The following is a 22,610-nucleotide window of genomic DNA, read 5'->3' as shown; positions in this document are numbered from 1 at the left end:
TGAAGCGGTGCCGATTGTATAAAGCTTCAAGATTATTCATGAACGAGTTTACATTGAAGGGATTGAATCCTGAAGCCCTGGCCAGGCTGGTGTTCTCAGGTTTCCGAAGACTCAGCTCTGGATGACGCTTCATAAATCCATATGACCAGTCATATGTGGCGGCACACTTTTCATCCCAGTTCTTGGGATAAGAGACCCTCATCTTCACTGCATATTGATATGCCAGCTTCTGAGTTTGTGCTAAAGTCAAACCATAGTGAAGTTCGCAGGAACGAAGAAGGTAAGTCTTAAGTTTTTCCTCTTGATCGTCAGTGAAAACCTGACGGGTGGAATACTTTCCTCGTTTCAAATTGGCTGATCTGGCTATTCCTTCATCCACACTAGTCTCGTTGGCTGATTTTGACTTCTTCAAGCGATCAAATAATGTTGAAGCAGCTATTCCATGGGTCTTGGCCGCTTTTCTGACCGAATCTCCATCTTGTATGGCTTTTAGCCCTTGTTTGATAGCTTCTTCGTTTGGCTCGGACTTAGTAGGAATATAATTTCGCACCATTTCTGGAAAGAAAAATGCTGCCTTCAGTAAAACTCAGTTATTAAGCACTTACTAGGTGCTATAATAATAATAATTTATTTTTAACCCGCGTCATAACAAGTTATGACACTTGTGGAGTAACACAAGGAAAAAAAAAAAGACAAAAGAGAAAATGAAATAAAGTACACTACAATGAAATTAACCGAACAGACGGACCAAAGAATGATGAGGCGAAAAACGACAAAAAGCTGAATCCGACAGCCTTCCATGCAGCACGGCCAACTTTGCTGTTATATCAGGGACTTCAAACTTACTGCAATTTTTTCAGCTTCTTTCATACATCTAATTATATCATCAATCCTTCCTTTCCTTTTAAAAATGAAAGAAAAAAACACCAATGGCTGCTCAAATCATCGGGGCACCTCCGGACAGTGTCCAAACCTGCCCCAAAAAAATTGTCCGGAGGTGCCCCTAAGGAGCCTTTCAGAAGAAAAGAGTCATAACCAAAGAACACCTAGAGTTACGTCAATCTTATGTAGAGGAAGCATATTTGGGTTCGTTTTGCTTGTTCCTAGAACATTACATTAAATGTATCTATAAAACTTACCTCTCTATTTCACTTTTATCATCACGCGAAACAATTGGCAGCTGTATCTTTAAAGTCTTATTACCGACTGACTCACTGCTATGCTATTTGATGGAAGTGCCATCTTGCCTCCAAGATGAACAGTAAAATGGCACATCTTTGTGATTTTTTTCCAATTTTTCCGCTAGATAGCAAAGCCAACAGGTTCGATGTCTGGAGGTGCCCCGTGTGCGGAGGTACCCCAGTCTCCCCTATATTAAACTGACAATCCACATTCATTTGTATTTTTTTCAGTAAGTGTAAAGTATGTTCTGGCCTTGGGAAGGCATAAGGGTTTTGAGCCCTGCACATGTTAATTTCTGCTCGCTTATTTATTGTAATTTTCTTTCTTTTTGGGTTTCATTTATTTATCGATGCTGATTTGTGGTAGTTTCACGCTTGGTAGATTATTTTATTTTATTTTATTTTTGCTCATTTTTAGTTTAATGAAGTTCTTTACTCTTCTTTGAAAAACTTGTTTTGTGGAATTTTTTTTAAACTAACTTCTGTTCGTTTTATTATCGACATAGTCTTTTCAGGGAAAAAGAAAAATAATAGTTTAAATCAGTTTGGCCTGCTATTTGTATGCCGGAGAAAATTTTTCAGCAATTTTTAACGACCTACACCCTTTTAAAAATCTGGACACAAATATTAGTGTTTAATTCAGTTTCATACCTCCTCTAGTTGACCTGAAATAGAAAACTTGATACCATTCGAAAAAAAATCTGTTTACTTTCTTTGATAGATTGGATACATTTATGCTATTTTGATTTGGTTAAATTTTAAAAGCAGAAGTAGCCACGAAAGTTTGAACATAATACACTCAGTCGTTCTTGGGATACTGCTGAGATGCCTTATTGCGAATTAGCATTAACACAGTTTATCTTGATTTAATGTTAGGGCAAAATTTAGTTTTTAAACATATTCGGCAAATGGGAGGGTGGGCGTAGGAGGAAGATTAGTTGTCCTCCCATCACTTTCCACTATTAAAAAGGTCATTAGCCATTCCAATCGAATGAGTCCTTTTCCAAGTTTCTACGACAATTCTTTCGATACGAAGTGCCCTGGTTTGGTGCCCTGGTTATGAAAAAGAGACTGCAATAAGTACTATATTTGAAACATGGATGGCTGCAGGGTTGGTGGGGGTTAATCGGTGACTATATAGTAATTATGATGTAATCAAAAGAAAGGAAAGCATAAGGGCTGTTTTTTCACTCATCAATGTGCTAAGATCTTACATCTTTTGTCAGAAAACGCTTAAAAGTGAAATCTTTGAACTAATATCTTACATCTTTTGTCGTTTTATGCAAACGTCTTTCATCATTTTGCTCTGATCAGCGGTCTGAGAACACTGATGAGTATATCATCAAAGTTCTCTCATCATTGTTCTATATGGCAGAACAGTGGCGGTCTTCAGACTTAATCTTTGCAGAAAGATGTAAGATCTTAATGCAAGATATTAGTGCTAAAAAACGGGCATGTAGTAGAAACAAACAATGACACTTTCCGCGGAGGGTATTTTCCGCGGGGGTACTTACTTTCCGTGGGGTATTTTCGCGGAAGTATTTTCAGCGGGAGAGTACTTTCCGGTTTTTTCCGCGGGGGAATTTTCCGGGGGGTAAACACCTAAAACCTCAGAATCAGCATGAAAAACCAAAAATGTGTCGATTGTAGTCGAAATTCCCTTTTAATTTAAGTTTAAATTTACCTGTTTAATTTAGTTCCTGTTTGTTTTAAGTATCAATGTTGCCCTATACTTATAAGTAGAATTTTGTCTATTTAATTTACATATATAGAAACCGCAAACAATATTTGTTTTAAATATTATTAAGGAATTGCTGAGATTAATGACTTAATGAAAAACTGCTACTGGTATTTAAAGTTCAAATGTGTTCACTATTTTTTTTTTTACAATTTTGAAGTTTTTGCCGCAATATCAGCAATAAGTGTTTTTAGCTGTGGTTTCTAATTCCGTGCTGTGGCTCTAAAACCTACTCTGTAAAAGGTTTGATTTACTACGTGGATCCAAGCCCTACTTGAGCCTGAAACCGAAGCTAAAACAAATTTTGACTCCCGAATTTTCGCAAAGAAATTCCATTTTGTTTTTCCCCCAAAATTCCCCGAATCTTGAAGACTTGTCCCCGAAAACTCCCCAAGTTTTTAAGGCATGTCCCCGAATTTTAAGATTCGAGAAGGGAAGCCCTGCTTGATACACAGAAAGATGTTTTTGCGACCTTTGGATGCCGGAAGTGAAGTGTCTGTTTACGAAAAAAGGAAAATAGGTGGCTGCTTGTCTGTCTCTTATCTCGACTATGCTGAACAGATCAGGGTGAAATAAAATATTTGTAGATGAAAGAATAAAAACATAGATACAAAAATAATGAATTGTACCACATTGTACCATAATTTTGTAAAATGTACCATATTTTGTGTGATTGTACTAAATTGTACCAGTAGAGGTGAAATGTACCAAAATGGTACAATTGTACCACGTTTGGCATCACTGGGAAGGGCTCTCAAGATGTTTTACTCGTGATATCATTTTTTATGTAACTGATTGACTTCCCCATCTATACGAAGGGGTTGGGGGAAAAGAGGAAGGGAGAGATGATACATCGTTTATTCATTGATCTTAATTTATGTTCGCTTGAATTTTAAATTGTTATCTGACTTTATTTCTGCTCGTCTTAGGTTTATTATGGTTCTTTACTTACTTTGAAAAACTTTTTGGAACTCTTTTTTTTAGAATCAATGTGTACGACCAAAGATTCACTGGAATACGGTGTCTCTTTACGCCTGTAATTATTAACCGTGTTTGGGAGATGCGCTTAAGTACATGACCGGTTTTAGTTATCTGACTTTAAAAAAAAAAAAAAAAAAAAAAAAAAAAAAAAAAAAAAAGCTCTCAGTAATATATTGTTTTTTGGCAAGTCAGCCAGTTTATCGAAGTTTAGTAGTAAGGGACAAAAGAAAAATTTTTGGGATATGTGATATGGACTGATAAGACGAGGCAAATTTCCGTTTTGGTACGAACTAAGGGAATAATTGTGGATGCACTAGAACTCTATTGGACTCTTTGAGTTTCTTTCTCTGTGGCGGTCTTGTCTTTTGTGTCCCTAGGTTCAATGTTGTTACGAAACCGGATTAAAGTGTTGCGGATTTATTGAATCGGGTCACTGTATATAAATTATATTATCTATATAAAATGAATCGGGTTAACAAAATATTCAAGCTAAGGTACTAAACAAGATAAATCGTAGACAAAGAAACTACATAGTGGACTTGAGGCCTGTACAGGATGTCTGAAGAGCTGTTCATATGATATCCGTGGCCGAGTCAAGAAATATGCTCAGCGAAGATATTCCAGAATCTGTGCTAACACCACTTGATGACCGCTTGTCCGGGTCCACAAATCAAACAAAATTGAGAGTATAATCCTAGGGTGTTACCAGTTCATAAGGAAACATGTTAAGAAAATAATTCTTACTTCATAATATGCAGAATAGTCCTAGTTAACATATTTTGCAGGAGGGAGAACGTTTATCTTCACTATTTTCCTTGGATTTCCAGTTTTTATCACATTTTTAAATATTTTTGTCTATTCTGTAAGTCTTGAAAATTGTTTATAAACAAACACCCAACCGCCACCTAACTAATCTAACCAAACCTAACCTAACTTAACCTAATTTATGAGTGTTTGTCCATTGATATGTTTTTGTGAAAAAATATCAAATGGCACATATGTTGTTTAATTGCATGTATAAATAATTTGAAAATGGGAAAATGTAGTTGAATTATTATTTATTTTTCAGAGTTTTGTTTAAAAAAATGTGCAAAACTGAAAGAAGTGAAGATAAAGGTTCTCCCCCTGCAAACTATGTTAACTAGGATTATTCTGCATATTATAAAGTAAAAATTGTTTTCTTAACATGCTTCCTTATGTACTGGTAAAACCCTAGGTTTATACCAAATTGAGGTCGGTATAAGTAAAAAGCACTGAAATTGATCGACAAATCACTTGAATGAGACCAGAAATTTCATTTCTGCACGAAAAGTTAAGATTAAATTGAATTTGGATTTATCATCTCCTCCTGAAGAGTTCTGAAAATTCGTTACTTGAAACTTTCAGCCGATGTTAACACAGAAAAAGGTGAAAAAAAACGCGGAAAAAAATAATTTTTCCGCGTATACTGCCCTGATCACCTTTTGAATTAAGTTTTAAAGCCAAAACGGTTTAATCTTCCGTGAATCTTAGTATTGTTGGGAAACACTGCCTGTATGTTCGATAAAAGTTAATTATATTTTTTCAACTCCATTACTTGCTTAAAAAGGCCGTTAAAATTGCTGAAATCAGCGAGTAAATTGCCCTGAAAAGGCAAGATTGTGTGAACCTAAAGTCAGTGGCGTAGCAAGGTCTTGTTACCCGGGGCGGAATTTCAACTTTTCACCCCCCCCCCCCAACAAACATTTAAACATTGTTGAGTCATATTTGTTTATGGCGGAAACATCCAATTAAAAACACCTATTTGAAGTGTTTAAATTAAGGAGTGAAAAAAAAGTAAATTCGGCGCAGTACAACATTGGTATGTAAACATTTAATGCAATTAACTGACAAAAATTTTAGGAAAACAACACATTTTCATGCATTTTAACATTATAATTACAATATCAAACAACACAATTTTAATTCGTGGCTTACATTAAGTAAGGCTAAAATGGGCAGGGGCTTTTATTATAAACGTTTTAAGAGGAAATACAAGAATAGTTCCTGCTTTCGTATTTTACTATAGGCCTATCCATATTTTATTTTGTACTTTGATTTCAAACAGCCAGATGATTGAACGATATGTATATATATATATATATATATATATATATATATATATATATATATATATATATATATATATATATTTTATCTGCCCGAATTTAACAAAATGTACTGTATTTAAAACCCATGTTTTCATTCAAAACCCCTTCTTTCTAACTTTTGTTTTCTGCAAACTTAGAAATAGCCTCATCAAAATCTATCTTTTTGCTACACTGATTTCAATAGATATGGGAATTTTTGGGGCATGGATCCCCAAATTTTTGAGGAAAAGGCAGATTTTTTAGGAAATCCCCAAAAATTTAGGGATAGTGGAAGCACTGGTGTTTTCAGACAAAATCTGCCAACAAATTTTACTTGGCCATTCAAACTACCATGTAACATTGCTACTATGCTACCCCACTTTTTGCAGGGCGGGGCACAACTTATGTTTTGACAATTTTTCTTAGAGCAAAAATTATTTTTATACATAAAAATGGTATTCTCAGACAAAATCTGCCAACAAATTCACGGCGGGCCCTAATCAATCATAAGTCCTTTTAGACTAATTTTTGTCACCCCTCCAGGGCTGGTATCCGGGGCGGTCCCCCCCCCCCCACCCACCCTTGCTACGCTACTGCCTAAAGTTTAACAAAATCTGACTCAAAGCTTGTCAATGGAAATGTAGCGGTAAATAGAAACGCAGTGATAAAAATTAACGGAATATAGACAACTACCTAGAAAAAAACGCGGTATTTTGTATTATAAAAGGATATACACAAAAATCTTATAGACTGTTTTAAAGTCTTTGTATTCATTGCAGACAACCCTAACCCTAAGCTCTGACATCAGGCTAAGGAATTACTGAAATAGGAATTAGTCGTGAGTTTAATCAATATACAATTCTAGTTGACAATATTTTCACATTGGTTTTTCGCGTTGTCACACTTTGGCCTTCCAAGGCCGTTGCTGCTGTTAATAAAAATTGCCTACATGGGTGTTCATTGTTCGCTTTATTTCAAAACATAACTGGATATAAAATGCAAGGCAAAGTTTCTTCGTTGCAGTTGGCCGCCTCTCCTGAAGTTTTGACTTTCTATCTGATCAATAGCGAAAAGCTCAAATTCAGCTTCGAAATGTGGTTCTGTGTGAATTGTTTTGAAGTTTCTCAGGTTTGAGAAATCCATTTCAAAGACTGAACAAATGGTAAAAACTCGTCTCTGATACAGTTCCTTGCCAATTCGTTACTAATGGCCCCGCGCTTCTTAGAAGTTTATGAACATGTATGTCTTTACTTTATTCGGTACTTACGTGTTATAGCGACCAAACTTTTTCTTGACCTGTAATGAAACCGGTTTTCTGTGTCCACTTTTTTAGTTAAATATTAGTATAAAGAGGTGGTTAGGTTAGATAGGTTAGAGAGAGTTAAGTTAGATATTTAATATAAGGCGTTCTGGGCGGCCTGCTTTCCATAATTCTCTGTTGTATTGTCCATAATTTCGTTACTAAAGTATTACAATTTCATCATATTTTGGCATATTTCATTAGAGTTAACTTAACTTCACGTCTTTGGTGTGGTCGTTATAATACGTAAGTACCCTTTATTTGGACGTTTGTGCACTTTCTGGGCAATATTAGCTTTAGATATGTAATCAACAAGGTCAGACCTGCAAGTATCAGGTCAAAAGAGCCATCATCATCAGTAGAGTTACTAACGTATTAAATTTACAACAAACTACATTTATACTAAACAAAATAATCACTTCAGGGTCAAAGCAAGTTACAGGTCCATTGACTTAAAAAGTTGGACCGGTAACCTGCTTTGACCAACAATTTTGAAGAACATTGTACCACCTTTATTCAACGCAGTATTACAAAACTGAAGAACAGTAAGTGAACTTTTTAAGTCAATGGACCTGTAACTTGCTTTGACCCGGAAGTGAATAATTTGTTTAATATAAATGTAGTTTGTTGTAAATTTAATACGTTAGTAACTCTACTGATGATGATGACCGACTGTGCCATCGAAATATTTAGAGCTTTAGCTTTATATTTTTGTTTCACTGTCTATTAAAAGGACCTGTCCCTATTCGGAACTCTTATTTATTTCGCCATAGAAAAGGCAGTGTGGTGATGGAAAAAAATACCAACGTACTAAAAGTAGTTCTCTCATATTACCCGTGGTAACCCTGGACATACTTAAACATGAAGGTTGACATATTTATCAAAAAGCTCGGCCCAGTGATCAGCTTCCACTCGGGACAAATTCTCTTCCGAAAGAACCCCCGAAAAGCTGTATTAAACCCCTTTTGAAGGTTTCTTAACCATTAAATGTTGTAAAAATAAGAAGATAATTGCCAAGTCTAGCGCCATATAATTGTTAATTGCTATCCTCTCGCCAATAAAGCCTATTACCGGTGCTGCAATCCTGGCTACACAAAAGAAAATTTTTGATGAAGATTTAAAACAACAGAACCGACCATGCCAAATTTTACATTTTAAAATCGAGCAGCTTGTGGAAACCACTTGGCAATTATGATAAGAGAATAAACGGAATAGGCGAACTATTAGGTAAGCTAATTAGGAAGGCCTGTATCACTAGCGTAAGAGAAAAAAAAGGAATTGTCAATTATGCGATAAGCTGCAATACACACATAAATAAAGAAAAGGTGTTCCGAATGTGCTGATTATAAATTTTTTAGACCAAGGGAAATAGCTGTTTTCATTATAAGCTTGAAATATATTAATGCTCGGCAATTGTTGCGCTGTTTTAATTGGAAATAAAAAAACACAGGTTTTTTCATCTGAAAGTAAGGAGCAACATTAAAACTTAAAACAAACAGAAATTATTACGAATATGAGGAGGGCCTCCTCCTCCTCCTCAAAACCTCGCTCTTTACGCTAGCGTTTTGTTCAAAATATCTAAGAATAGCCTAACCCGGGAAACACAAAGGCCGTTTAATTAGAATAATAAGTTTTTGTTAAGTTCTAAAAAAAAGTTTTAGCGTAAAGAACGAGGTATTTAGGAGGGGGCAACCCCTCACATATTCGTAAAAAATTCTGTTCGTTTAAGTTTTAATGCTGCTCCTTACTTTAAGTTGAAAAACTTGTGGTACTTATCGGTTAGCTGGAACACACGGGACAAAAATACCATATAGAATCTCAAAGATCCTAATGAAAAACAGGTTTCCTCTGCCTATTGAGGTATTGCTCACACCGTGAAAAATATTTAAACTTTGTTTTTTTGTGATTGAAGGGACAAAAAAGGGTACCTAGGTTAGGTTAGGTTACGTATTTAATATATGCTGTGCTTTACTCCCCCCCCCCGAATGTGCAAATATATAGCCCAAGTTTGTTTCTAAACTATTATTTTTTCATCGTATTTTGTTTCATTTTATTAGCATTAACCAAAATTCACTTCTCGTATGTGTTCCAGCTAACCGATAAGTACCAAACTTGTTTTTTAGTTTAATTTATGATCGTTTTTTAAATAATGCTGGGAAATCAAGCTCCTCTTCCGTGAAAAATTCTTTCCCCCGCGAAAAGTTCCTGTGTGGAAAGATCCTCCCACGTAACCTCTATCCCTGCCAAAAAATCCCCCCGAAAAGTAACTGTATACTTTCCAATAGCAAATACTAAATGTAAACAATAAGCAAAGTTAATAGCTTGCACCCCTTCCCCCGGGGCTATGGGGGTCAAGTCATTCTCAAAGACATAGTTATTAGATCTTTCGACTATACTGAACAAAATGACTATCTCAAAATTTTAAATGGAAGACTTCGGGGAAAAATAGGCTTGGGAGGGGAATACCTGCCTTCCAATATTTTTGGTCACTTAAAAAAGGCACAAGAACTTTTGATTTCCGATCAAATGAGCCCCCTCGCGATTTTTTAGGATAAATGGTTCGGTACGATCACCTGAAAAAAAGAACAAATAAACACGCATCCGTGATCTTGCTTCTGTCAAAAATTGCAAAAATTCACATTTTTGTACATAGGAGGTTGAAACCTCTACAATAGGGTTCTCTGATATGCTGAATCTGATGGTTTTATTTTCATTAACATTACTTGAGAGTTTGGGGTTGTACCCCCCTTACTTTTCAAAATTGGGCAAATTTTCTCAGGCTCACAACTTTTGATGGGTAACACTAAATTTGATGAAGTTTATACATTCTGAATAGGCACCAACATTTAATTCTTTTGTGTATCCATCATTACCAAGACTCTGGTTCTTAGAGTTTCAGTTACTATTGAGCAGCATCGCTCCTTACTTACAATTCGTTACCACGAACTATTTAACAATGTAAATATCGACAAGCATGCAACTAGTGGAAGCTATTCTTTATCTGAAATTCTTCATTGGGCTCAATTATATTTCGGAGTTAAAGTTTTTTTTTTCAGATTAAAAAAAAAAGAAAAAAAGAGAAAAAAACAGCAATATATATATATATATATATATATATATATATATATATATATATATATATATATATATATATATATATATATATATATATATATATATATATATATATATATATATATATATATATATATATATATATGTATATATATATATATATATATATATATATATATATATATATATATATATATATATATATATATATATATATATATATATATATATATATATATATATATATATATATATATATGTATATATATGTATATATATATATATATATATATATATATATATATATATATATATATATATATATATATATATATATATATATATATATATATATATATATATATATATATATATACATACCTAGATTAAACAATTTCCATTTTATGAGCTTTCTGAATTTTAGAATTTCGGGCTGCAGACAGCAATTTTATTTTTCTCTAGTTTTCAAAGTTGAGAATATTTATGTTTTAATTCCTAAGGATTGTTCTATGAAAATTCAAGTCAATTATAATGGCGCTATTAAAAACGATCGACAGCTCTTTAGTTCTTCCGTAAGTATTTTATCAGAACGAGCTTGCATTGAATGTCGGAGCCAAAAATATCAGCCTAAAAACATACTGAGCATGATGTCACGAAAATAGACTTAAAATTCGTCCATGATGTCATCTTTTGTCAGTAACCAGCGGTAACCAGTTCCATGTGAGATTTTAGTTTTGTTAAATTCAGATTAGCTAAAGTGAAACATGTTTAGATGATTTTTTTTCTTTTTTTTTTAATCATTCAACTTGATAGTTTTGTAGTGATAGGCTTAAGACTGTAAGCTGTAAGGCGTGTTGAGTAGCACCATGGCTAAAGCAGTACTTTAACCTAGTAAAGAGCGAACCATGACCCATAGTAGCCTACTATGGTAATGTAAAAAAAACTGTTTTCTAAGGGAACTGTCTAATAAAAACATTTTCCAAGCTACTCCAACTGTTTTGAAAGTAGCAATTTTCATTCAGGTTAAACTGAGCAGTAACATGTAATTACGAGAAGAACTGGCATTGATATGTCTTCTATTTTTCCGTTTTTTTTTCACGGATGGGTGATCGTATAGAACGAGTGGTCATGGAAATATCGGGAGGATACTTATTTGAACAGAAATTTAAATATCTAGTAGCCTTGCCCTTTGAAGTAACGAAAGAGACTGTGCAACAACAATTGGCTGTTTTGTACCATAATATCTCAGTTTTGGCCTAAATATTACTAAAATACAGAATTATGCCAGTCCTGAGATAGCTGTCGATTTTTCATACTCTAAAATGCTGAACTAGAGGTTTTATTCGTTCATCTTGAAAATCGCGGAAAATTGTTTTTTTAGCTTAGGTAGCACGACTGTTGTGTTGTATTTTTTTTTTTTTTTAGGGGATGATCGCATCTAACCAGAGGTAGTAAACATTCGTGAGGGCTCATTGGAACATAAATTAAAAGTTCTAGTGCCTTGTATATGTCTCGGAAGATAACACAACACAACAAAGTGCTATATTCCGCGACAAAACAATATTTTTGGATAAATATAGCCAAAATGTCAGCGAGTGAAAAATTCTTATATAGCCAATCGATGGAAAACCATTTAAAAGCTGTATTTAAAATCCACCCCTCCAAAAAATACTTCTTCCCCAAAAAATCAAGTTTCTTTTAGTAGTTCTCCTACAATTTGTCGTTCTATATGGCACGTTAAATGCTCCTCCACTACATTTTTTCCCTAAAATATCTACCTCCATCCCTTCCCCCTCTAAAGAGCACTGAACTTTGACGAACTTAGACAGAGTTCAGGGTTTCATAGTATTTTCGATTCTCCTGAGTTTCGTATATTTTATCGATCGATAAAAACTTAGGTCCTTAATCCAACGACCACTTAAGACGAGTCCCCATTTGTTACTTTTGACTCCCTAAAACGGTATGTTCCTTCATCAGTTTGAGAATCGCCCCAGAGATAGTGACTGATCAACCATTAAATCTCTTCTTAGAGAATTTAATTGTTCGAAGAGAGGTGAGTTTGATTGTTCGTATTTAACCAAACTACTGAATTAATCTCGAGATGATAATTAATCTGCTTAGGTGGTGTTGAAAGAATATAGGAAACTTCTAAGAATGAAAATTGGCGCTAGTGTCGAAAAGAAAATTTACCATCACCATCCGGCGTTTTGCGATCTTATTCCTTTTTTAGGCTACCCTGACCTGTTGGATACTTACTTTTTCAGATACTTCAAAATGTAAGAAATTGTAAAGAAAGCAGAATTATTTCTACAGTAGACCTACCAACATAATGTCAGTTGCCATAATTATTTTTTCGACGCCCTTCTGCAAAAAGTTTAGATCCTTAATCCTATGACCGTGTAGGAAGGGTCCTTATTTATTACATCCTACTCCTTAAAACTGTCCATTTGTACATCAGTTTGGAAATTGCCCTAGAAGATTGTAACTGAGAAACCATCAAATTTCGTTTTAAGAAAGCAAAAATTGTGTATTCACTTCTTACGTGTTTTTAGAAATTTACGAACTGACGATGTATGAAAATATTTTCGGAAAGACCGGAAATGTGTGGAACATCACACGTTCAGTGTGATATATCCTTCAGTGTAGCAGCGGTGCATTATATTTGTGAGTGAGCATTTAGTCCAACACTAAGTGGATATGAGCATTCATTGAAAACTGTTGATTTCATTTTATTTGCCTTTATTATTTCAGTTAAAAAAAATGTCAATTATTGAATTCCCATGTCGTTCACCAATGTTAGAAGGTGATTAATTTTGGCCACTTGTCTTGGGCTGACGATTCCCTTAGTATTTTGTTTCTTTATTTTTTCGCGGATAGTGTAGACGCCTTTTGATACCTCAGAAAGATGAGTGCTCTGTTTATGGCGAAAATAATTTATTATTACCATCAGCGGGGTTCGGGACATGGTCCACCAGTCTCACGGCGATTTTTAGAAATAGAACACATTCGTCTCGCTATTTTGGACCGCGAATCCCAAAATAATGTTTAAGTTTGAAGATTATGAGATTCGAACCGTGACTCAATGAAATTTGATTTTCTGTGGTAAATAAACATAATTTTCTCACTTTTTTCCGTCAGTTCTTTACACTTTTCAACGGGAGTTGAGGACTTTCTTTTTAGACAGATTGCAAGCGTGTCTTTCTTTTCATAGATGATAATTTCGGCAGTAGCTTTGGCTCTATGGAACACGGAGTCTTCGGAATAATCAAACACAGGCATACAAGCTCGTAGTAAACAGAAGATTAAATATCTGGAAGGAATTGTTTGACTTGTTCGGGTAATTTGTTCCAAACATACTATTTATGTTAGTAGGGGTAAATTTTTTACAAATTTTAGGTGGTAATTTCATAGCAGGGTAAACAATAACTTTACGGAATGGCCTAACTAGGGGAGACAATTGACTTACTTTGACTTAAAGTTCTTGCTTGGCAGCGTCGCCAACGTAGAGGGAACCAGACATCAGCGCCGTTAGTCGTCTCCGGAGTCGCTTGTTTTGGGCGAGGATAGGAGCTTCGCTGGGGTTAATACCCCACGCTTTGAGTCGATCGCGGATGATATCCGCCCATCTCATACATGGTCTACCTCTGGGGCGTTTCCAGCCGTTTGCAGTTGTATCGAAGTCAAATATAAGTCGGGCAGGTGTTTCAGTGGGTAGGCGAAGTAAATGACCGTACCAACGCAGCGAGCGGGACATAAAACTGTTCGGACAGGGGTGGTAATTTAAAGACCGGAGGATATCCATGTTCCGTACCCTGTCGAGCCACCTAACATGTTCAGTTTTGCGAAGGTGTTTTGTCTGGACAGCATCTACCTCATCATCTGCGACTGCGTCAAAGCCCAAGTCTCTGACAAGTACAATACGACACTTGCTACCGAGGCAGAGTAGATGCGAGCTTTCGTGAGACGGCTGATCTGAGGTTTGTGGAATATTGTTCTCAGTAGGCGGCCGAAAACGGTGTTCGCCTTTGCCACCCTTGCTGATATCTCTGCATCTACATTTCCGTTTGAGCAAACAGTTGAACCAAGGTAGGTGTACTGCTTGACTATCTCAACATCTGGGCCACATACTTCTATAGTTGTTAGGGGGCTGCAGGGTGTCTTGTCCACAGGTAATATTTTGGTCTTGGTCCAGTTTACATTTAAACCAAGTTTTCCTGCAGCAGATGCAACATCGTCAGCGAAGTCGACATCTGACAGAACTCTTCCTGTAAATTAATACCAAACGGATTCGCCGACCGTGTTCTGTCGAGAACATGGTCCATGACACAGTTGAAGAGTTCGGGAGCAGCAGCACAGCCTTGCCGAACACCATTTCTAATTTGAAAATGTGATGAGAGCTGGCCATTTACAGTGACAGCACTTTCGGTCTTATTGCATAGTTTTTTGAAGAGATTGGCAATTTTCTTAGATACACCAGCAGATTGACGGATCAACCACAGTGACTGTCTGTCGACAGTGTTGAAAGCAGATCGAAAATCAACGAAGGCAATGTATGCATTTGTTTTATATTCTAGAGTTTTCTATATCAGCTATCTAATTGTATGGATTGGCACAGTAGTGGACCTACCCGGCATGAATCCAGCTTGCTGGTGGCGACGAAGGGGATGGAGGTACTTTGTTGCTCGCTTGAGGAGCAGCATGGCGAAGACTTTGCTGGGTACCGAGAGCAGAGCTATTCCACGATAGTTATACATTCTGCTTTACTTCCTTTCCTCTTGTAGACTGAAGATTGTCTCATTTTCTCTTGTAGATTGTCTTGTAGACAATGACTTATCGGAATTTTTTTTTAATACTTAAGAATAAGAAGATAGTACTTGATTTACGTGAATAAACTTTCGTAGATTTTCTAAAGTTGATATTTCAAATGATACCTAAAAGTTTTATTCACATGATCAACTAATCTTTTAGGACTATGGAAACATGCCTTTCCTTGTTGTTCCCAAAAATTAGACAGGAATAGATCATAGTTAAGGGGTTTGATCCAGAGGTGTAGTTAAGATTTCAGCACCCGGGGACAATGTCGATTTTTGCCCCCCTCTACAATTGCTACCACAATATAAGTAGATTACAGTATGGCCAAACAAAACGTCAGTTGGCGTCCCCTCAGAGGCTATGGCCAGGGACACCTGATCCACTAGCTATGCCATTAGTTTGATCTCACTTCTTTGCTTTCTTTGAGAAAAACGAATCTCAGATGAAACTGCTTGTTTCTGCTAATAGTTCACAGGACTAGAAAAGGCAAAGTGGTCTATACTGAGTCATCTTTTTAGAAGTTGATTATGCATTAAAGTAATTTTTTCTGGGCCTCTAAATTCCCAAGTATACTTAGATCATTGGTTCCCAACCGATCTTGGGTCATTTTCCACTGAGTCCTTTCTAAAATCTTGATGCCCGCTCGTGGTATTTAAAGTTTTTGTTCAAAATTTATCATGTATTCACCTGAAGGAAGCTTTAAAGGCCATTAACTTGGGATTTTTTTTTTCAGGTCGCCTCTTGGCATATTTTATGCTAATGGAAAGGATTTTTTTTCAAAATTAAGACTCTAAAGCCAGCCAAAGGGTGCGAAAGGGTCAGCCAAAGGCCAAATCTGATAGTTTGATAATTCTAGAACTATTATCAACTATGAAAAAGCTACATGGCTCTCTATGCACCACTTTGATCAGGATGAACTGGGATGGTACATAAAAGAGCCAGTGCAAAATACGGATCCAAGCTTTCTTAATCGAGAAAAAGACAGAATCATATAGTGAACCATGAATTGAATGCAATAGAAATAAATAATTATGAAATTTAAGTAAACTGGGGAATATCAAACAGTTCGTGGTAACGAACTGTAAGTAAGGAGCGATCCGGCTCAACAGTAAACAAAACTCTAAAAAACGGAATTTTGATACCAATAGATACATCAAAAGAATTATATTTTTATGCTGAGTTCAAATATATAACTTTTATCAAGTTTAATCCTATCCATCAAGTTAGGCGCCTGAGAAAATTTGGCTGATTTTTGAAAAAAGGGGGAAAGACCCCCTAAAAGTTATAGAACCTTAATGAAAAATCACATCATCAAATTCAGCGTATCAGAGAACCCTACTGTAGACGTTTCAAGCTCCAATCAAGCAAAAATGTGGAATTTTGTATTTTTTGCCAGAAGAAAGATCACGGATGCGTGATTATTTGTTTTCTGTTTGTTTTTTTTTCCCCCAGGGGTGATCGTATCGACCCAGTTGCCCTAGATTATCGTGGGAGGGCTCATTGAAGTGGAAATTAAAAGTTCTAGTGCTCTTTTTTAAGTGTCCAAAAAAATGGAAGACACCTAGGCCCCCTTCCACGCTCATTTTTTCCCAAAGTCACCCGATCCAAACTTTTAAACAATCATGTTGTGCAACATTGTCGAAAAGGTGATAACGATGCATGTTAGGATGACACAATCCTCGGAAGTCCCCGGGGGGAGTACTGAAATCCATGAGCTTTACCCGATATTAGCATATAGTATTGGCTATTGGGAAGTATACAGACGTTTTCAGGGGTATTGTTTCTGGTAGTGGGGAGGATGGGTCGGGGATTATGTGGGATGATCTTTACATGGAGAAAGTTTTCATGTGGGAAGGGGCATTGCTATGAAGGGGGCGCCGGATTTCCCAGCATTATTAAAAAAAAAATAAATCAGAAATTAAAAAAAAAACAAAACAACTTTTTCAACTGAAAGTAAGGAGCAACATCAAAACTTAAAACGAACAGAAAATATTACGTATATGATTGGTTTCGCCCCCTAGTCAATACCTTGCTCTTTAAGCCAAAGATTTTAGTACTTTCATAAGAGCTATTTACTCTGATTAACGGCCTTTGTGATTAAGGGGTCATTTTTAAAGAATTGGAACAAATTTCGAACTTTAGCGTAAAAGCGAGGTATTGACTAGGGGGCGAACCCCCTAATATACGTATTAAAAATATATGAATATAGAAATTCGTTCTGTAAGTTAATTCGTAAGTTACGTATATTTATTACTAATAAAAACTTTCGCAAATAAAATTAAACAACGTTCGAGGAAGCCATTTAACAAACTAAAAGTAAAATTAATGTGCAAATTTGGTGTCGACTATTCATGCACGGTGAGCCAAAATCAAAAACTGCATTCATTCAAAAACGCTCAAAAATTAAATAAAAAAAACAAGGCTTTTTTTTAACTGAAAATAAGGAGCGACGTTAAAACTTAAAACGAACAGAAATTATCCCGTATATGAAAGGGGCTGTCCCCTCCTCAACGCCTCGCTCTTTATGCTAACGTTTGACTTTCCCACAACTCTATTTTTTAAGCAATAAAAACTTAGCGTAAAGAGCGAGGCGTTGAGGAGGGGACAGCCCCTTTCATATACGGAATAATTTCTGTTCGTTTTAAGTTTTAACGTCGCTCCTTACTTTCAGTTAAAAAAAACTTGTTTTTTTTTTATTTAATTTTCTAGTAGAGACGACTCTTTTTCATATACTTGAATATCCTATTATTTTTATAGTGTTTTTGCAAGGATAAACAATACAGTCTTTTTGGACAAGCCATTTCCTTTTTTGGATCCCGCGTTGCTCGCAACATTCATTTTTGTAGTCTTGGGTTTTTCACTTGAACAATGGTTTCTTCACATTTAAACTTTTATTCTTAATAAAATTCAAATTACTTTTGTGACAAGTTGCATCACTGATACTTAAAAAATGTAACCAAAAATCAATTACCTAGATAATTTTACTTCAATTAAGCTTTTACTTTAAAATCAGTTACCTTGTTAAAGGGTTTAAGTCGTTGCTGGATTCTCAGACGCGTGCCAAGAGAGTTTGCCAGGAGTAGTCAATGTATTCATAGCATCTTTATATACATATTTTTTAATTTATTACCTTTAGTTCTTTTTGATCTTTGGCATAAATGCCCCCATAGTCATGTCCACACCTCTGAATTTTTCTTATTCAAGTTTTAGGTTAATTGTTGGAGATATAGTCTATATCTCCAACATACTTGTTTCTAGGTAACTTCGTATTTTATTGGTTCAGTCCCTAAGAATTTTTGTTTCTGTCCAGCCAAGGACAAGAACGGTCAAAATTTCCGATATTGAGTTGAACAGAAGTCCTAAAAACTCTATCCCGTTCAGAATTTAATTTTGATCACTGTATGTCAGACGTATTTTGAAACTAACCCATACATGTTGCAAAAGAAAGTACTTTGCTGCAGTTTTCAACTACTTGCACCCGTTTACAGTAAGCTCATTGCAAATGATTTTTATCATTTTAAGCGTTGAATAGCCAATTGATATTGCTGAATTGCATTGAAAAACACTTATTGAAACGTATTGTAATTAATTATTTTCTTGTTGCTGTTCAGAGCTCAATAAGCTGCAATTAGTCATTTTAACTTTTAGCAATGGATAGATCCCAATTCTTGAATGAATTATTCCAAATTTTTGGAACTCAATTCATCTCTAGGATCCTAAATATTCCAAAATTCTACGAAAACATTTATGCATTAGGAAAATGTTAGGCTTCCCTGCTAATCTCCACTGTTTCTCCCGTTTCAGAGCAGTGACTTCCCGTGAAATTATAAAATTGATTTGTTACGTGAATAAAACTTCTAGAGATTGTCTCCAGTCCGAATTAGGAAATGTAATTTATATAGCCCTCGGCTTTGTCTTTGCCAGAACCTAGTAAAATGTCCTCTTTCTTAAGCCATTACTCTAAACTAGGATAATAACTAGAAATTGGGATGCTCTTGTTTACGATAAAGCATTATCTTATTGTATTCTGTATTCTTAGAATTACAATTCTTTTATAAGCTAAGTTAGTCAAATACATTGCAAATGGAACTGAAGAACATTTTGAATGTTTTAGTGTGTAAGAAACAGCAAATAATGTTGACCGTTTCTATAGCTTGATGATTTTTTAAATCAGAATCAGAATTATTTTCATTTTTTTATTCTACTTATGAAATCTTTCTTCTGTTTGTTTGACGGGTTTGGCTAAATTTATCTCTGAACAATTTCCTAGACATAAACCTCACGATTGATGTTAGACGTCGCATTGATCTCCAAAATCTTATGTGGAGTTCCCCCTCCTTTCAAGCCCAAAAACTTCTGGCGACATGAACCTTTTGAATCTCCCCATTGCTCACGTTTCTCGCCTCATATCCGCCTCTGATGCTTTACACGTTTCTAAGAAACTGTTTCAACCCTTGCCACCTCACCAGTGTTTACAACGTTGTTGCACTGCCTCATATCCTTGCGTTTAATACCTTTCTGGAAGATATTCGCTAGAACTGATAGAGTAAAGATCCGTTCCATCTTTTTCTGTTTCGCCAAATATTTGCTCAACATAACACTAAGGACACGTAATTCAATATCGATTAATAAATATAACATAGTAGATCCAGGAATTGCAATTCCAGAACTTCGTGAAAAACATAAAAATTAACATTTTTGTTTCTAACAAAACAGTGAGGAAAACAGAGGAGTACAAATTTTGTAGCGAAACTTTTCACATTTATTTAAAATCGTTAAAACAAGAATTCAAATAGAACATATTATGTCGCTTAATTGTGTCAGTTGTTTCTGGTACTTTTCTTTTTTAATAGTGCTTTCAAGGAGTAAAAACCGTTTACCATCGGTCTCTGACATTCCACTTTCCATAGCTGCCGTGCCCCCTAAATCCAGTTTTTCCTGCATAACCTCTACTATTCTGCAATTTGTATCTGGCTTCTGAGGCTGCTCTCTTGGCAATTTCATGTAATTTTGGGTTTAGTTTTTGATTTGCATCGTTGGGGACCCCTATTAGATCTTTAGCCTTGTTTCCATTTTGTGGGGTGAAGAAGGTGCACGGAATCCTAGTCTGGTTGGACCTTCCAGTTCTTCCTATTCTGTGAACGTAATCTTCACTGTTATGAGGGTAATCGTAGTTAATCATATATTTTATGTCGTTGATGTCTAGACCGCGAGCTGCAACATCTGTTGCCACTAATATATTTATCTTGCTATTTCTGAAGTCTTTCAGAGCTAAATCTTGTTCTCTTTGATCTTTGTCACCATGGATGGCCTTTGCAGGGTACCCGGCTCTCCTAATACTGTTTGCTATCTCATCCACCTTTTGTTTCGTTTCTACGAAAACAACTGTCTTGATCTCCTGTTGTTGGGAGATTTTATCCAAATATAAAATTAACTTAGTATATTTCTCTTCTTATAAGCACACATCGACAGTTTGTTGAACACTGTGATTAACCGATAAATTCTTTGAGCCAATGTTTAATTTGATGTGTGCGCCTAAAACTCTTTTGCTAAGCGTTCAACTTCCTTCGGCCTATCGGCTGACCACATCAGAATTTGACTTTCACTATTAATTTGCTGAAATTTTTTCTAGATTTGTGGTTGAAAGCCCATATCTAGCATCCAATCTTCATCGTCTAGGACGATGTAAGTACATCACCTAAGGTTTTTTTTTTTTTTTTTTTTTTTTTTTTTTTTTTTTTTTTTTTAATTCAATCATTCTCCCTGGAGTAGCTATGTGAAGCTCAGATCCTTGTTCCAAATCTCTCAGTTGCTGCCACTTTGGAGACCCACCAAAGACTTGTCCTTCTTATGCAAGACGATGCTCCAAATTTGTCTGCCACAACTTTAATCTGTTGTGCTAATTCTCTTCTTGGAGCCAAAATCAAAGCTATGGGTCCATCTCCTCTTGTAATATTTGCCTGGTTTTGTGTGTGGACGACCGATGGCAGTATATAGGCCAGAGTTTTACCTGATCCAGTTGATGCAACGCCTACCATATTTCTACCAGATAAGGCAATCGGCCAACCTTGGGCTTGGATTGGAGTGGGATTACCTAATCCTTGTGATGTGATCTGAGATTTTAAATCGTCAGGAAAACCAGCTTCTTCGAACGACATGATTGGAGGAGGTACATCTACTCCTTCAACAAGAATTTCTTTAGAATCGCGATAGCTGTTGACTTCTTCCTTGGATCTTTTGATGACAGTAGGATGTGGATTATAGAAATTCTTTTGCAATGGATGTTGTTGGTACGTAGCATCACGTGCTGGTTTAAAAAAAGTATCGTCTGAATTATTGGACACTTCGAACTTGTTGATGGGGCCATGCTTACGATGAGGAAAGTATTGTTCGAGATTACGATCTCGTCTTCTTCTGAATTGATTGAAATCACTGAAATAATTGCTCCTAAAATTATTGATTTTTTTGTCGCCTGCTTCCAGATGACCAGTATCCCGTAGGCTTGTAAAATGTCCCAGCGGAGTTTGGGAATTCTTGAAATCTGTTACTCAGAACCAAAAATCTCTAACCTTGTCATATAATTTCAATGTCGCGGTACTCCTCATTGCCTCGTTCTAAATCTGGATTTCCTGGTCTTCCATTCTGCTCCAAAGCCGAGACATATGGACAATTCTTGGAATATTTATCCTCTATTTGTTTGCAAGATTTTTTTTATTTTTTTTTGTGAGAAATTCATTTTGATGTTCTAACCGCTTTCAATAGAGCACAATAATTATGCTTATTCAATACGCTATTGTAGTTAATTGTAATTGTAATGATCTCTGTTTAACGCTGGGCTGGTTGTACTATGACAGCTGGCAGTGTCCAGAAAACATTCAGGAACTAAAAAAAAGAAAAAAAAAGTTTGTGACTTCTCTGACATTATGACTTACAATATTCGGTCAACATAACCATGCAAAGACGCTTCTAGATTTAGGGAAAATTCATACCAGATGTCAAACCCGTGATCGTGTCTCGCAATATCATAATATATATTAAACTTTCTATTAATTTGTTAACATTTCACGTTTTGTGGACACTGCAGTAGCAAGACGACAGCTAAGTCAATAAGCTTGCTGTAAAAGCAGCTGAATTTAGTTTCTAATAGAATGTGTTGGAACTAGCGACCAATCCATTAGGCCGTATATAAGCACAAACCAAACCGTAAATAAGCCGAACCAGATGTATATAAGCACATTTATTATCAAAGCTTGTTTTTACTATTTAGTAGGCTAGAAAAAATGATTTTGTTGTTTTCTAAAAAACTACCAAAAAGTTGGCGAACTTCAAAAGAACTGTTTCTTCTCCGTTTCAAAATCTCAAAGCTAAGTTTTTTTCTTTGAATTTCATCTCTTATCGTTAATAATTTCTGAGAT

At 35.6% G+C, this 22,610-nt stretch overlaps 1 protein-coding gene and 1 pseudogene across 1 annotated transcript in view; one reads left to right on the top strand and one right to left on the bottom strand.

Moving 5' to 3' along the window:
* Positions 1–22,610, top strand: part of LOC148941454 (uncharacterized) — a 157,851-nt gene that overhangs the window by 81,521 nt on the left and 53,720 nt on the right.
* LOC148941455 (uncharacterized) lies at positions 20,072–22,149 on the bottom strand (annotated as a pseudogene).

Source organism: Artemia sp. Qi Xiang Cuo, chromosome 18 (assembly GCF_049724085.1).
Source record: "Artemia sp. Qi Xiang Cuo chromosome 18, ASM4972408v1, whole genome shotgun sequence".
In the NCBI taxonomy this organism is placed as follows: Eukaryota; Metazoa; Arthropoda; class Branchiopoda; order Anostraca; family Artemiidae; genus Artemia; species Artemia sp. Qi Xiang Cuo.
This window is presented reverse-complemented; position numbering and strand designations above follow the sequence as displayed.